We start from the raw sequence: 18,923 nt of genomic DNA on the forward strand, positions 1-18,923 counted from the left end.
CATCAAATTTATATCTAGCACATGCAGATTTGTTTCAGCCATTAATTTGGCGAGTCCTTGACCTTTGATCAGCTTAGTTGGTTTAATCTCCACATCATACTCTAACAACGCAGCAATCCACTTACCCCGCCTTCCTTCTGGATCTGCCTGTACCAAAACATCTTTTACTGCTGCGTTAGGAACATATGCTATAATGTGGGAATGCAATATATACACACGGAAATCCTTCAAGGCCTTTACAAGCGCAAGTGCTTGTTTTTCAATGATGTTGTATTTCAATGCTCCGTCCCTTATAATATGACTGAAAAAGGCAATAGGCTTCTCAACTCCATCCCTTTTTTGCATTAGTACAGCTGCCAAAGTGTGCTCAGAAGCAAATGAAAACAAAATGAAGTCCTGTGTGTAATCCGGGCTAATTAAAGTAGGGGCTGAAGAAAGAACTAATTTTACCAAATTGAATGATTTCACCGCCTCTTCTGTCCACTTTAACTGACTGTCCTTTTTCAGCATGTTCGTGATTTCTCTAAGATGCTCAGCAAGATTTGGAATGAAACGACGCAGAAAATTCAGTTTGCCATTAAATGACTGTATTTCTTTCTTGTTCCGGGGCTGTTCAATTTGCTGGATGGCCTCAACACATGCAGGGTCCACACGAATGCCATCTTTAGATATGATGTGGCCAAGGAGCTTACCTTCATCCATGGCGAAAAGGCTCTTTTTTGGATTCAGCGAAATGCCATATTTGCTGCACTTTTGGAAAACAATTTTCAAATGATTTAAATGCTCCTCATCAGAATTTGAAAACACGGTTAAATCATCAAGGTAAACAACCAAAAATACATCTTTCTCGTTGGCGAAAGCCATGTCCATAGCACGCTGAAAAGTGGCACCTGCATTTTTCAAACCAAATGGCATCTTTGCATAATGAAACGTTCCCCATGGAGTGGTGAACGCAGTTTTGTCACGATCATCCTCATGCACTAAAATCTGATTGTATCCGGAATAGCCGTCGAGTAGCGACATCCTTGATGCTCCAACTACTCGCTGCAATATATGGTCCATCTTAGGCAGCGGATAATTGTCTTTTAAGGACACCTTATTCAAATTTCTGAAGTCAATACATAAACGGATCTCACCGGTTTTCTTTCTTACAGGTACTAAATTTGATATCCAATCGGAAAATCTGATAGGCACAATGATTCCTGACTTATACAACCTGTTCACTTCTTTTTCTATCAATGGCAGCAGCTTAGGATTGATTCTCCTCAACTTTTGACGGAAAGGCTTCTGATTTGGTTTTATAGGGATAGTATGCTGAATGATATTAGTGTCATATGTTTTCAGATCTGAGTAATCCCATGCAAAAACATTAGAAAATGAAGACAACAATCTGATATACTCTTCCTTTACCTTTGGTGATAATGACTTTGATAGCTTTACCATCTTGGGATTCTCAGCTGTCCCAATGTTTACCTCCTCAACACCTTTTTCAGTCGGTCTCAATGTCGGTTTGCGGGCCACATCGTCTTGGTCAAACAACTCCTCCAAAGGAATCAATCCCTTAGGAATAATGTTATCTTTAAGTTGCAGCACATCCATTTGATTTACTTGTATATCAACATTACCATCATCATGTTCTGTATCTATGGAGGTATCTTTAAACTTACCCTTATTCTGCAGAAAATCATTAATCTCTTCATCATCCTGAGAGACTTGCCAACATCGCTGATTATCCGAAACTGTGGGGCGGTGTTTCACATAAATCTCAAATTTGTTGTTGGAATTCATTGGAATTTTTAAGTTACTTTCTGCCTTGGCCAGTGCATCAGCGACACCATTTTGTATGCGGGGCACTCACGTCAAAGTATGATCAGAAAAGAGTTTCAAAATATCTAAAACTGCATTTCGATATGCTCTCATGCGAGGATGCTTGGCTTGAAACTCACTCTTCACCTGCTTTATCACCAACTTTGAATCACCATACACTGCAATTATTTTTGCTTTCAGCTTTCGAAGAATCTTAAGGCCAACAATGAGAGCCTCGTATTCTGCTTCATTATTAGAACAGTCAAATGCTAGTTTGTAGGAACATATTCTCACCTTTCTTGGAACCTTATCTTGAGCGGAAAATGGACTTCGAATCCATACACCAATCCGAGCACCATCACTACCTACGGCGCCATCAAAATCCATGGTCCAAAGACCATCTTCATCCTCCTCCAAGTGCTGAAATTGTGTTAGCTCTGTTTTTCCTGTTTGCTGCCCATTATCTTCAGCTGTTTGCTCCATAATATCTTGCTTTTCACTTCTTTCTTTCTGCAGAACTTCTCTAAAATTCTCAGTGATCTCTGGTATATCTTCTGCCTGAACTAATTGACTATCTATCTCATTAAAACTATCAGCAAACAAAACAAACGACTCCAAAGCTGTATGTACATAATTTACAGGATGATTGATTGGTTTTTCTTTGCTTGTTATCATGTATTTCATCTTCTGCTCTCGATATATCTTTCTCATATGCCCGAAGACTGGAATTGTGGCATAAGAAAAATCTAACTGTAGTGTACCTTTCAACTTAGCCCCCCAAGATCTTGAAAGCAGCATACCAAAACGTGGAGGAATGTCCGCCACAACCACATCCATCAAGACATTCTTAGCTGGAATTTGATCTAAGCTTACCACCAAGTCCTTGATCAATCCGATACACTTTACACGGCTGGAATCAAATGAATACAAATCATGGTATTTTCTTGTAATATCTAATCCCAACTTTTCCATGATTGCTTTTGGCATCAAATTGTGCGAAGCACCCAAGTCAAACATAGCATTATGTAAAACATACTCATGCAACCTCAAATTGATATAAAAGGGAGGAACATCACTTTTAGGAGACTCACCATCTAAAGCAGGCCTAAAAATCAATTCTAGCTGATCATCCTCAACATTCATCATGTCAAACATTGGATCAAAATTCAGAATTTTGAAAACTTGACCTCGGTAGCTGCTGTTCTTCATGATTTCAGTCAAAGGAATAGATACTTTGAGTTTTGAAATTTCATTCTCCAAACTAAATGCCGAAACCTTTTCAACCTCTTTGACTGGAACTTCTCTTTTTTCAGCTTTATCCCTCATTGTGTTTGGTGGCTGATTTCCCTTGTCTGCTGATGATGATTTACTAGCTGTGGGATCAATTATCTCTTTTCCTTTCTTCTGTGGTACAGCTGAATCATTTTTAGTTGAAGTCTCTTTCCTCTTCTGAATGGGATTTATGGGCACATCTCGATTTATTAATGAGTATTGCTTCAGTTGGGCGGACAAAGCGTTCAGGTATCCTCTTTGGTACTCCTCCGATTCTTCTTCAAGTGCTGCATCATTTGATAAAATATAATCCTCATCTTTATGTGTGGTGGAGATTTCTACCAATTCTTCCTCTTCCGTAATATAGGTAGGCAGATCATCAGGAGTAAAGAAATGATTTTCCTCCCCTACAGTATCACCATCATCATCATATTCTTAACCAACAAAATTTTGTTGAAGAGGAGTCTTTACCTGCTGCTGAACTGCCGGCTCTTGTGTTCTTTGTTCACGCTGCTTAATTTTGAATTGTGGCTGCTGCTGACCACGAAAATTGGGATTGCGAATCTGCGGTTCCGTCTTGTCAAGAGTGAACTTTTCAAACATCCTCTCTACCTTGCGAAGTATCTGATCTGATGTAGAAGCTTCTTCTTTGATGGTCACTCGCTTTTCAACTTTCATCCTAGCTCTTTTATCATTCAAATTCGCTTCACCACTAACAGCAATCTTTTGCATATCCTCCAAGGTAGGCGGATCTCTGTCCGGTAATGAATAAGCCATCTCCGGATCAAAACCATCCGGGAATTTAAGAAGAGCTGATTTTCGAGATGGTCTTAAATCATCTGGAATAGCATTATAAACTGTATTAAATCTGATAATATAGTCTTGGACGGACTCACCAGGATTGCGCTTGATATTGTTATACTCAGCATTGATCTGAAGTGGATCTTTTCTGATTTCCCAACGATCCAAAAACTGTCTATGAAGTTCAGCCAATGTAGGTACACTTCTAGCTGTCAAGCCTCTGAACCATTTTCTTACCTCTCCTCCGAATGTTTGCACAAACAACCGCATAGTTACATCCTCCTCATCAATCTCATGTAAATCACAAAAATCTGCCATTCTGTCTATGTGCTGCTGAGCGGAAACACTTTGAGGAGTGCCATCAAATATAGGAATCTTACTCTGATAATCCGCGGGCATATCATGCAAATCTTGAGGAAGAGCGAGAGGAGCAAACCGAGCAGCCATTGCTCTAGGCGGATTTGGTCTAGGGGTTGTTGGTGGAGTGGGTGTAGCTGAAGTATGAGGAGTATGCGGAGGAGAAGCGATGTGGGATGAAGGAGGGGAATTGGCTGCAGATTCTGAATAAGTAATTATGGGTTGAAGGGGAATAGTGGGAATGAAAGGCGGTTCGGTAGGAATTTTCGAAGCGGAAGCCGTGACAGCAGATCCAATATTCGCAGATGCAGCTTCTAGGAAATCAACAAGATTTGCAGCTTGGATGTCACTCTGAAGGTGCCTCAAGATAAAATTTTCAATTAATTTATTGTGTTTTTCAACTTTAAGAGCTGCAGCAAAGTCAGGATTTGGAATGAGAGAATCAAGTGCACTTTCGGATTGAGTTTTAAACAGCGACAATTCAAATTTCTCGTCAAAGTCAAGTTCTTCAAGATACTTAAAAATTGCAGGACAAGAATGAGACTTAAACAAAGGGATTATGGAACTTTCTCGTCAGTGTATTCTCGCAATCAGATTTGGGTTCTCATATACTGGAGGTGGATCTGGATCAGGATTTAATCTTGTATATCTTCTGGAAGCCAGTGTGGAATTGTTTCGAACAATCAAAAGGACACAACAATTTTTCAGCCTATCAACTTCTAGACTCAATCATCCAAGGTCTAGAACAAATAAGTGTACTGGGGTAAATTGCAAATGAAGTGCTACATTCACAAGCTCACGGAGGTCGACTGAAGCAGCGTTTATCTACTTTCGCTTATGCATAGCAAAAGCGTTTCGAAGGCTACCTGGCATGTCTTCAGACTCCGTCTAAGACTTATGAAATAAACACATCAACCAATAAACAATAACAATTTTCTCCCCAGTATGGTCGCCACTATGTTAGTGCTCGAATTTGCCTCAGGCTGAGGAAGGCAAAACTCAAGGCAACATCATACCACGCTCAGCCTCGTAGCTAGCCCTACGAGGACAGGAGAGGGCTCTCTCCGGGTCTATCTCGGCAAACAAGTTTTCAAAGGGGCTGAGATGACCGATAAAGAATACTGATTTTAGGCTAGTAAAGAGATAGGAAGGTTTGATTTAGATTTTTGGGTTTTTTGTTGGAGAAACGGGAAAACCAATTTTGGGTGCGGGGATTGAGGTCAGATTTTTGCAGAGATCGAGTTGGGGCGAGGTAGGCAATAGTCTTGATGCCTTTGATAAGGTGGTATGGATGGATCAGAATGATAAGGAGTTAAAGAGGGCAAAAGAGAATATGAATCCTCTTCAAACTGACGAAAACATGGAAAATTAAACAAACTTAAAGGCAGAGCATAACAATCTATGGATTCTACCTTAACACTTCATTTGTTCAATTGCAGAAGATGAAAGAAGGAAAATGATACACATTAACAACTTACAATTACAGAAGAAACATACCATCAACACACAAAGCCACAAGGATCCCAACAGGTGCTGCAAAATCTCTGATCTTCCCTTAGCCAAAATATGAAAATATGTACAATAGTGTCCAAAATCTTCCCAAGAGTCCAACCTGTGCTACTGAATGAAAATTTACATATATAGATCAAGCTAACCTCATTCCCTAACCTCTAGGGGTCGAGCTCCTCCTTCTAGGAGCAGTTTGAACAAATTCTAAACATGGAGCAAGAATCTAGGTGACCAAAACAACCTGCCTCTAAAAAGAAGGAAACTGATTCATTACATTAATTGTTTGCTAATTTGTAAATGAATCATCTAGAAGAAGGTAGATAGGTGCCATGTTACCTTATATACATCAATTTACATCATGGTGGGTCAAAAATCACATCAAGGAGTAAAACTGGTGAAAAATGGCCGAATTCCTGAGCTGGAGGATGAAAACTGGACCAAAAACCTCAATGCGCAGCGCCCTGATCTCTATGCGCAGCGCACCTTTCAGACTGATTTTGAGGCACTTCCCGACATCCAAATTGAGCTCACAATAGCTCGTTGGAAAGCCCTGGATGTCTACGTTCCAACCCAAGTGGAATTTCCCAATTTGGAGCTCATTTTCCTCCTCAAAACTGCATTCTCCCAGAGGTACTTCCTGCTGTGGCAAAAGGTGGTAACAAGGTGGTTTTCATGATGTTTTTGTGCCTTTTGACCGTCCAAAACTTGATGAAATGCTTTGGCAATAACTGAGCATGTATAATTCACCATGAAAAACCCAAAAATATAAGGTTTTTCTCCAGCAAGTGTCCCAATCAAAAGCGAGCGCGCATGCGCGCTGCGCGTTGAGCCGAAAAAACTGTTTTTAGGACCAAAAATTTCAAAATGACAAAAATTTTCTCCGAATTCGCTCAATTTCGGAGTGAAGACCCTCCATCATGCATTATGCTCAGCCAGCGAAGCCTCGGCCAAAACTCGAAGTGGATCTAGCCTCTTTCGCCGTTTTAGTGCTTTGCTCAACCTCCTTTGCAAAATCTTCATTTTTGCCTTGCAAACATGCATGCGAGCCCAATAATGATTCTTCATGTGACGAAGCAAGTCTTTGTCTCTATTGGCCTTCGCCAACAACTCCTCCAGATGTCGATTGGATTTCTCAAGCCAAAATTGCCGCGCAACAGGTGTCAAATCACTAGGTCTTTTACGGGCCAACCTTCGGTCTTCATGGATTTGTTGCAGCTCTATAAGTGTGTGCTCATCCTCCAACTGTTTATTGCGTTGCTCCAAGTATTTGATTTGACATTCCGCCTTCAACAACTTCTCATTCAATCTATCAATCTCGACCTTTTGTTTCGAGCTAGGAGAGCTCCTATCCACATCACCCAATGCAACATCAATATCATGACCACTTGAATGGCCCTCCTCGTAAATTGGCTCTTTACCTCTGTCCTGAACCTGTACCTGTACTGAAGAAGAAGGCGAGACCCCTTCCACACTATGTGGAGATAATACTCACCGTGTAGCTACAAATAAGGCCCTATGTCCTCGCTGATATGTCACACATGTTGGAGCGCTGACATGCTCGGTCTCAAGAATGTCAAACTGATGTGAAGGCCTTGCCTCATCATGAACTATCTTTGGAGTTGGCTGAGGCACTGTGAAAAGGTCACAAGAAATAAAATCCTCCCAAGTGATGCCCTGCTGTGCCAACTGATGAACCACTACAATCTTGATCAACGCGTAATGATAAATACTGTTATGCTGCTGTGCTGGGGTCTTCCTTTGTACAAGAGGCACCATCTTCTCTATGTTGCGAAACATGAAGTAGGGAATGTTCATTATACGTACCCTTGTAAAATGCATCAACAAACGGACATGGTACGCATAAAGACGGGAGAATCTGCCCTCACAACTGAAATACCGAATGATAAGTTTCATCAAAGGTGCAAACTGATCATTCAGGTATTGAAAAGGAAAAACTCTGCTCAAGTGCCTCATATACCCAGGTTTGATGTATGGTTGATAGTAAGATTTCTCTAACTGCTGACGTTTATCCCATTGCTCTCCAACATTTGGTATCTCAGTGGCCTCTGCAATAGTCTTTGGTGACAAAATAAAATCCACTCCGGCGAGGTTTACATGGCCATCATGTAAATGTAGAATGAACAAAGGAGCTAATTCACGATGATGCTGAATTTGTGAAATTAGCTCACAATAGCGATAGCATGACTGACGACGAAAACAATCCATTGCAAGCGGGCAAGCCTGTAATTGATCCAAAGAAGTAGGCTCTTCCCTGAGAGGCTTACCACCTTTGCCACCTCTGCGAGACCTTTGTGGCACATTACCCTCTGCTATAGAATCACTGTCATACTGCTGCTCATACTCTGAATCTGTGTCTGACATGGCTTTTAAAAACACAATGTCTGCAATATGTATGCTGTAGGTATGGTGAGATTACAATTTCAATACATACTCAAAAAGCCAACCGAAACATCATAAGACTTATGCCATAATGGACATTCTGTTTTGGTGTATTTGGGCATGAAACAGTCACAAGGACAGTTTGACAAATGGACAAGGGTATGAAGTGTTGTTGGCTCAAAGCTTTCACATGGGCATGGAGCTATGTTTCACCAAGGAAGGGCAGAAAAATCTTCACCACTTACCCATATGTCTTTTAATACCCTTAAAAAAAATTTTGCTAGGGGCTTAGGGTTTCATTTGATTTCTTACACCCAACACATCACCTCCTCTCTTCAAACACACTATAAACACTATCAAATTGATTGAATCAGTTATAGAACACCTACTTGCAGCTTTGGAGGCGTTTAGACACGATCTGGGCGCATAGACAAGTTTTTCCTATGGCTGAGATTCAACGCGTAGCGCGCCACCCCAGTGCGCAGCGCACGCTCCTATGCACAGTGTGTGTAATTTTGCACTGGCTCAAACCGCCCAATGCGCAGCGCACTGCCCAACCCGCAGCACGCACTTCCTATGCGCAGCGCACACCTGTAACACTGTCCACGGGTTTGTAAACACGGTATTTCGCCTTCCAACACTTAAACACGCTCTTGCTTTGATAGTTGGTGAACAAATAGACTTGTTTTCCCTTTTATAAGTAAACAAAATATCTCATTTGATTTAAATTGATTTCAAAAACCCACTTTGTAAGGTTTGGCACTTTTCACTTTTGGTCTTTTAATACAACACTGCTTTTTGATTTTTTCTTGCTTTTCTGAGGTTTGGACTGATCATTTTTGTTGATTTTTGCAGGGATCTGGCATTTTGGCTTTGGAGAAGATCAGAGGCTTGCTCTGAAAACCTTTGAGAGAAAAGAAATATAATTATTTACATCAACAATTTTTAGGTCCAAAACAGAGTTTTGGACTAAAAATGTTTTAAAATGCTTTATGAGGAAACATATTAAGTGAAAATCTTTTGAAACCAACCTCATGGCCCGCGGGCTTTTAGTATATGTATGCATGGGACTCAAAACCCTAGACTCTAGGACTAAAGACCCTTTTTAGCAAAACTAATCATGTATGATGATGAATGCAATGACCATGTACTTGCAACTTTTAGAGAAAATTTTGACTAACCCTGTAGGGACAAACATGAGGGAACACAAGACAACCAGACCCCCTCGTCAGTCAATGGCATGCCCCTAGTGGAATGCAACGAAGTGGAACAAGTGAGACACCTAAAAATGATATGCAAAAGCGAAAAGATCTCTGACGAAGGGCTGTAAGGACCGACTCTAACACATGGGTCAACCAATGCACTGGTGGCTGCATTGGAAATATCACTTCATGTAAGTTGGCCCATGATCTGCTTAGCTTAGGAGTAGAAGTAGTATTTTCTTTCTCATTTGTTTTTTATTTTCTTACTTTTATTTTCTTTCATCTTGCTTCTTTCCTTTGCTTGTTTGTTTGTGGACCCATAGGATAGTGTGTGCATGAAACCATGTTTGGCTTCTTGAGACAAGCAGGGTGAAATCCACAAGGACTTGTACAACTATCAACACTTGGTTATCTATCTATTTGTTACATAGTATTTTGTCAAACCTCCTATTCACTTCCTATTTGATATCCTGAAGTGCCAAAATGTTGACAATTGTGAAGTATATGCATCATGATACACCAAAGGAAAAATTCCTTGAGTCAATTCTAAAGAAGGTTAGCTAAAACCCTAATTTTTAGGGCCAATGTTCTCTTCTTCACTGCCTGCCCATGCTGATGGCAGGTTGCACTACTTTACCCTAGCACTACCAATGTGGGTTTTGATATGAAAAACCATGTTGAACCTCTTCTAGCAGGTTTTCCCAAAATGGGGGAGAAGCATCATATGCTAGAAACTTAGAGAACACCAAGCTGGATATTGGTTGTTGTAGATATTGTCGAGCTCTCAAATTTGGACCTCTTGATCTTATCATTATGGGTCTTCCCCTTGAGATGTGGACCTTCCTCCCTCTTTTGTGGATCCCTAACTCCCTCTCCCTTCCTATGAATCAACTCCCTTCCCTCCCCAAATAGTTGGTCATTGATTGTCGACATTCCTATACTGAGATTATGCCCAAATGCTACCCATTCTAACTTGGAGAAGGAGTGTTTGAAGAGTCTTTTATTGGACTTGGACATCCACCAAAAGGAGGTTTCCAAAATCAAAGCATATGTTGTATGATTCCCTTTCTAGCTTATTAATATATACATTTGATCGTCACTTTCCTTAATTGTATAAATGTTTATGATTTTAGCTTAATACTCCTTGATCTATTAAGTAGTTTATGTTTGATGTATTCCATATATGGTCTTGTACCTTGTATTTCTCTTTGATCTTTCTTGCAGGTACTGAGACTTGAAGAATAAGTAAGGAGTGAGATTGGAAGTGAAGGAATCAAAGTCATCTCCAAAGGATTGAGCGATTAACATTAGAGCGAGGTAGGTCACTCTCTCTATGCATTTGTTAAACATAAGCTAGGGAAGTGTATGTTAGTCTGTTAAGTTTGTTTCTAGACCCACTCATTGGGCTAGCGAGATCACCTATGTCCACAAAGGGGATTTTCCTTCACAACAAAATTCCGATTGCACTGGGGAAGCTATAACCTCTTCAATCTCCTTTAGGATCTGATCTCTTGAGCAGTTTGACTGACAATTGAGTTCTTAGCTAGTTTGAGCCTATATAACTCTGCACAGTCAATGATTACTACCTTAGAGTGTTGAGTCAAGAGTGCTTGTTGAGATCATTTTTGTTTTTTTGCCTTATTCCTCACCTAGCACGTTTTTGACTCGAACAGTGGTGCTGCCAATGCACTTTCCTTTAAAATAGTCATGTTGAACCCCTGTTCAACACGAGTTTGGCCATTACAACCACGTTGATCTCAGAGATTGGTGAGAATTAGGGTTTCTCTGTCAAAATCCAGTGTGTCTTAGCCCCTGAGGCCCTTTTTATTGTCCATTGAGATTGGATTTATTAGTGTTTTGTTTGATTATATTATTTGATTAGCCTTTCCTTTCCACTTGAGATTTCAAGTGTTTGGAGTGAAGTTGGATTGATTATATGGTTTTTAGGTCATTTGATGTGAATTTCCACTTGCCAGTGTCAATGATTTTGTAGTTTGATGATTGATTAGATCTAGTTAACTGTTAAAATCATTCAAAATGTCATTTGCATTAGTTTTGGATTGTCTGTTGCAAAGTTTCTTTCCGATTGCATTAGGTCATATTGCACTTGAAAAATCATCTTTGTTATTTATCGAACATAGATTACATTTTTTAGTTTACAAGATGAAAAGGGTGCATTGTTTATTCATTCAAAAGAGAAAAGTGAAAGACATTTTCATTTAAGTGCTTTTGGATTTGAGTTGGTGTTGCTTTGATTGGTGCATTGTTTGCATTAGAAGCATTTGAATCAAAATCTCATTTTTGCTTTAATTGAAGCTTTGATTGCATTAGAGCATCTGAAAATCAAAGAGAACATCATTTATATAAAGTGCATCTTAGTGAAGTAAACATCATTTTGCTTTTGATAGATTGCATATAAGATAGTGAAGATTTTTTTTGCTTTTGCATATTGCATTTGGAAAGAAAAGTTAGTGGAGGCATGTTCTTTGATGCATTCTCTTGTTTGATGCATTAATTGATTGAATTATCTTCCCTTGTTAGTTTATCTTTCATTGAAGTGAAAAGTTTCCTTTTCTCATATAGTTGCATTTTAGGATTCAGGTGACATTGTTTGAGCCAAAAATTGAAACATAATTCAAGAACAACATTAAAATTTACTCAATTAACCTAAGGAGCATTTGGAACTTAACACAAACATTTAGAGGTCTAGGCTAGAGACATGTTCCTGGTCTATAAACCTAGCAGTTGTCGTTAATTTCCTGCATTGTATCCCGGGGGTGAAATCCTGTTGCACGTACGAAAGTATATAGGATCGTTCTCTAGTACTTCTGGGTATATCAGATGCACTCCATGTATGGAAATTATATGGGAACACTCTCATTAAGTGGTTATGCATTAGACAACGCTAACACAGACTTTTGTTCCCTATACCATCGTGTATATATTGGGAGGCCCCATTAGGTTTCTATCCTTTAGCCACAGGTAACCGAGTCAACCGCATTGTAAACATGATACACTGAACACAACATTCTGGGAGATTGGCCACCGTACATCAAGTCCTTGGTTTTAGCTAAAGTGTATATTGCGGTCCATGGATACTTGGTAAACCCTCTTGCCTAATGCACCCTTTTTTATTTATTCCTTGTTTTTAAGTTCTAACATTTAACTGCCCACGATAACATGACTTACTTGTGCTGTTATCCTTGGCCTCACATTGCCTGATTAATAGTAAATTTTAATTGTAAGCTTAAATAAATCACCTCCTATTGTTTTTGAGAGAAGGTCATCATGGCTGAACCACTAGGTTCGCCTTACATATCCCCTTCACCATCTGACACTGAAGGGTCACCACAAGGAGTCCATCCTGAGATTTCATAGTCACTTGAAGCCCAAGGTTTTGAACTTGGAATTATCCTGAGTATTCAACCCCTTGCTTCTTGTCCTCCACCTCGAGAGTCATCATCTTCGGAATATGATCCAGAAACTCCCAAGGTTTTGCAGAGGTATTTATTATTCCCTTCGAATCCACTTTTTGATCCATTGGTCATATCTCCTCAATGGCCATATAGTTAGTTTGATAACCCCAACATACCTTCAAAACGTTCTCCTGGTACATCGCAAATTCCTCCTCGCCAACTGTTTACACCTAGTATGGCTTCACAAGGTGAGATTCCAACCTATCCTTGAGACCCTCCTCTTGAACTCTCAGCCACTCACACTCCTGGTGTTGGCAATGAATCTGAATATATTTTTCCACCTGAAGCCTTTCTGTATTTAGGAAGTATGCCACTTCCAGCACCGCCTAGAAATAGTGAACCTTTGTTTCCACTAGGTTACACCTCTTCGGCTCAATTAGTTTTAGGTTATCCAAGTGCATCTTCACTTTATCATAATCCCATTTGGTAGTCAGGTGCTATGCCTACTTCTGGTCCATTTGTTTCAAGCATGGTCTCTCAAATTCCTATGAAAACTACAATTTCTTTAGTTCTTGTACAACCGTTAGTTATGGTTGGGATGGTTAATGTCCCTATAGGTTCCTCAGGCCCTCCATTAAGAGGAAAATATGTGCCACAAACTATCCCACCGTGTGGGGGTCAATAGCCACCTCATCCATATGTGCCTCCTATTTTAGGTAGAACTTATGTGAGTGGATCTGAAAACTCATGCTACCGGAGTTAGTCAAACTATTGGTAGTGTACCTTATCCTAGTGGATCATCTATTCCATCAGGATTAGGCCAAATCTCATATCAACATCCTCTTTCGGCCCAAATACCCTACCAACAACCATACCAACAGCCTCAAATTCCACCTTTTAATCAACAAACAGGATCCCAAATGTAGTCTGGTCCAAATCCATCATTTGGGACATCTTGTCAACTTGAAAATGGGACCCATCAGTACCAACATGGAACCCAAGAAATTCCATAAGGAAATTTCCAACAACAACAAATTTATGTACAAAAAGGACCTTATGTGCAACACGGGCCTTATCAATAGCCATTACATCAACATTGTCAACCTTTGCAGTAGAAAAACCGACCCTTGTACTAATAAGGCCAACCCTTACAACAATAATGTCAACCCCTACAACAGCTAGGTCAGCAATTTTACCACTAGGGAAAACCATTGCAACAACAACCTTATACTCCATACTCTTCACAAGATGTTTATCCACCTTATGGATATGAACGACTTATGACGGGTCAGTATCAACCTTACCTTGGTCTAAACCCACCTTTATGGGGATAAAATCCACCCTTGTATGGCTAGAATACCTCTTAGTGGGGGCAATATCAAACTCCTTATGGTTAAAATCCAGCAGGTTAGGGGTATAACCCATACCAACAGGGTTGGAACCCACAAACTGGGCCTTATCAAAGGCCCTCCATGCCTTTCAATCCATAATTGCCATTTCTAGCAACATTGGAACTACTGGATGTGTCAAGGCTCATGAATGACCGAATACTCCATTTGCTGTATTGGCCTCCGGTTCCTACTAATATTCTTGGCGATAGTGCGAAATTTGAAGGAAAGTCTAGAGAAGACCCCCAGATCCAAGTTATGACTTACCGTTTATGGTGTCCATCCAGTTCTTGGGTTGATGATTCCATTCATCTACGTCTTTTCCAATGAACCTTGATGGGTGTTGTCGTGGAATGGTACATAGAGTTACCTCAAGGTGCCTTCCATGACTTCAACACTTTGGAAATGGCCTTCCTTAATCACTTCCAACTACTAGTTTGATATGAAATTGGTGCCCATCTCTTGACATCTTTGAAACAAAATAATGCTATCGACATCTCCGATCATATTCATGAATGGAGACATCGGTATTGCCTTATGAAGTTTGATATTCCTGATTAACTTTTAATTTAATGGTTTACCAAATCATTCATTAATAAAATTGCGAAGGACACAACTATGGGTGGTTGTGTGAGCGAAGATCAAGCCATTTCCCGTGCCTAGTATCTAGATTTGGTGTATTCCCAATTTGGTAGGTTTTATGATCTCTTACTTGATGCTCTGAGACCGTCGACTGATCCGACATCTTCCAAATCTCTAGAGGCACCACCTGTCGACGATGTTAATGGGTCAGTGAATCAAACTTCTAGTAAATCTTCTTCTGCTTCTACGAAGCAGAAATCCATTTCAACTACTACATCCAATTCTCCTTTGAATCCCTCTCAAAATCCTGGTAAAACCTCTGAGGTTAATGCCATTCAATCTACCGTGGTAGACAAAACCTCAAAAGGTAAAAAGAAGGATAAAGGAAAAGCCAAATCTGATACCCTGAAATAGGATCATTTGAAATCATCTACTGATGATACGTCTAAACATAAGACCAAATATCCTTGCCTGATTTGTGATGAAGATCACTATACCAAGTATTGTCCTCAGTGTGCTGAAGTCAGTCATTTGTTAAAAGGCACCCAAGGGACACCGACTGTATTAAAAGAACCTTTTCCATCACAGAAAACCCAATTGGTAGAGAAACCACAATATTCTACATCTTCGGACTCTCAGGTTTATATGAGTTGAACGATACCTATTTCTATTGCCACTTGGTCAAAAGAGTATTTGACTCCTCCCAAACAGGTTGTAGAGAAAGAAGTTATTGATACATCCTCCGCTTCTACTCCACCCAATTTTGGTCCTCTTCATATTGAGAGACCTAGTAATGACTCCATTATCTGACCAGCTCCTAAGGGTGTCCTTAGAAAATCATCATATAATTTGAATGCACGAGCTATTAAACATTATAATATTATCGAAGATTTAGCTCAAGTGCATTCAACGATGTCTACCTTGGAAGTTCTCCAGAGTTTTCCATCACAGTGGAAAGAATTACTATCCATTATAGAAGGAATTGACCCTATGGATTTGAGTCTAACTACCTTTTACGTAGAAAATCATGTTCCAAAGCTTCCACATCATCTTGCCTTTTTAATCCAAGTAATTATCAAAGGGAAGATGATTCATAGGACGTTGTTGATGAGGGTGCTTCCATCTGCATCACGTCTGTCTTAGGCTAGAAAGCTATTGGATCTTGGCCTCTCAACCAGTCTCTTAACACCTTAGAAGCCTATGATGGTAGAGTGTCTCGTCCATACTGTATTCTCAAAAACTTGCCCATAACGTTGGAAGGGAAAAATGTTAATTTAGAAGTAGAATTCGTTGATTCCAACTTTAGTTTTAACCTTCATTGGACCCATGCTATGTTTTGTGTGGTCTATACATTTCTTTTTGTGCTTAGTTTTCCTTATGAGGGGAAAATAGTCATCATTGATCAGTTAGCCTTTTTCTCTTCTAGCTCTTGGAATGGAAATGTGCCATATGTGGGAAATACTGACATCCCTTATGAGAGTCTTGGGGCAGTTCCTTTTAAAGACTCTACTCTTATGGGAAATTTTTCCCTCCCACCTCCAAACATCACTTCCGTTAACATGATCTCCACTTCACACGATCCTTGGATCATTCCCCATGCCGATCAAGTTGATTCTTTTGGAAATGTCATGCCGCTCAGCCCAGTAGAGCAATCCTATAAAGTTGTTGTTTTGGCTGCAGCAGCCACTTCTAAAATTCATGCTAATCTTAGTATGCATCTAGATGTGTATTCACAATCCCCTTGGCTTGGTTCTTGGGATTCTTCGAATCCCTTGAACGAGACATTTCTAACTGATGAGAGTATCACCGAGGTTATGTCTCTTAAAGAAACTCCCTGGAATGATGCCCATCATCGTTCCTCGTTTCTCCTGTGTCTTAGAGAGATTTCACCGTGTTTAGAAACCTTTGTTTCCCATGTACCAATTCATCCACTTCAAATGCCTATTTTGGTGCATGAAGTTTTGTCTGAAGGAAACATGGGGAACATTACTACTACCTTGCCCATTGACATTTCAGTCCAACCTAAGATTGTCAAAATCTTTCAACTAGAAGTATCTTTTCCTCGCAATGAGATTAAGATTTTCTTGCCTTCTTTCATGGGATTTTATCGCTGAGTTTTTACCATTCGCCCATTATCACAATGGGGCATTGATTCGATGACTCGTAACCCTCACTCACCCAGGGGGCATGGGGGAATTGTCATTTATGTGTGTCATTCCACTATTTGGCTGAGTTGATGCTTACATGTCATGCCAATGGTGAAACTCTAGTTTTACTCTCTGTTGATTGATTACCCGAGTCCGCAAATGGGCTCCATTTGAAAATTTTTACGCATTTTTTGTGTAAATACTTTTGTACATTAGTGTGCAGTGTGGTTTTGGTGTGTTATTTTTCTTTTGCAAATGGGTTTTCCTTTGCTTACCTCGTGCTCTACTTGGTTTGTAGATGTCATCCAACTGTTATGTCAATTTTTCTAATGGTGCTTGTCGCAGTACACATAATCTGTCTTCCGCTGCATGGGAAATATATGCCCCTAATGGTGAGTTAGTGAATTTACAAGGAATATGTTTAGGGCGTACAACTAATAACATTGCTAAATATAGTGTGGTCATTAAACTTTTGTCAGAAACTATTGCTCTTGGCATTAGGGATTTAATTTTGAATCTTGATTTACAACTCATTGTACTACAACTTAATAGACAGTGTTAAGTTAGAAACCCCCAAATTTTGAGAATCTATTTGTGAGTTCGTCTCTTGGAATGAAACTTTGATATTATTACTTATCATCACATTTCGAGATGCATGAACACATTAATAGATGCATTGTCTAACTATGTGTTAGATAGACAATTATGAAACATGTAAATCATAAAACATCACATAATATACACGGTGAAATTAAACTGGAGATGACTATTCGCCCACATGCTTCTCATGGTATCACAAAATAGCCCTCATAACTCAGCCAAACAACTGACGGAGTCTAGTGGAAACCCCTATAGTGTGTCTCTGGTACTGCAATGGCACCTCATCTATCGAGGCGTACTTTGGAATTCCCCTTGTTAAGATTCTAGGTTACACTCCACCTCAACAATTGAATCTTCTCCCTCCTCAATTTGGGTGTCATTCGTATGGCTATCAGAGAAACCCATGGAGGTTGCTCTGGTCCCACATCTGCAAATGATTGTATGTTAAATCTTAGTACACATACAAAAAAAATAAAAAATTTCAAAAAATTTAAAAATAAAATTTACCTGCATCAGTCCATTATGCACTTGGTGGAAGTGGAAGATCCGGAACTCCTCAGAAATCCATGCCTGCATATGCCCAATTATCAACCATGATTAGTTGTTGACGCAACCATCTAAAAAATGTCAGAGGGAATGACATTTACTGTTTGCCTCCATTTTGAGGCCTCAACTCACTCCATCTAAGTAATCGTGGATCTCTGGGTGTTGGTGCATCCACTTCTATCCACTCATAGCAAAACAATGGCACACATTCCAAAAAGAATGTCACAAAGATGGATATGAAACAAAATTGTTTCAGCCTTCCTGACTTGCACTTCCTAAGTTGGTTCTTCATATTTACCAACAAACCCTCACACCAATTGAAGACCATGGGACTTAGACAATCGATTGCGTACTGGAAATGAGATTTTGTTGCTTCATGCAATGCCTGGGCCCCAACTGTCCGCGCAATAATATGAAGGATTGTTCATAGCAATAGCTTAGTGATGGCCTTAATATCTATCTTTCCACTCTGAGTTTTTCGAGTGCCTAGACAAAGTCTCACAATCAACATATTCGTGCTCTCCCCTGGAGTGCAAGAATTGAACAACTGAATCTATTGTCTCTTTCTAGATAAACCAATAATAAAATAAATGCATGCAATATCTATTTCCAATTCTTGGTCTCCAATCATGAATAGTTGGTGATCCATGTCCCATGAGCTAATCAAATGTTGTAGTAACTCATGCTGGGATCTAATCCCAGGGATCCTAAAGAACTTGAGCAACCATCATGCTTGTAGGGAATCAATACAATTTGGATCTTGAGCTGCTTGATGATCTTCAACTTTGTGTCCTCTCTCTTTCCATTCAATCACCATTATGGAATGATTATCTTGTGGAAAATAAATAAAACAACATTTCATGAAATTCCATGGAGACAAAATTCAAGAAAAACCAT

Source organism: Pinus tabuliformis, chromosome 3_2 (genome assembly GCF_031772625.1).
Source record: "Pinus tabuliformis cultivar Carrire ecotype Pingquan chromosome 3_2, CPIR1, whole genome shotgun sequence".
Classification (NCBI taxonomy): Eukaryota; Viridiplantae; Streptophyta; class Pinopsida; order Pinales; family Pinaceae; genus Pinus; species Pinus tabuliformis.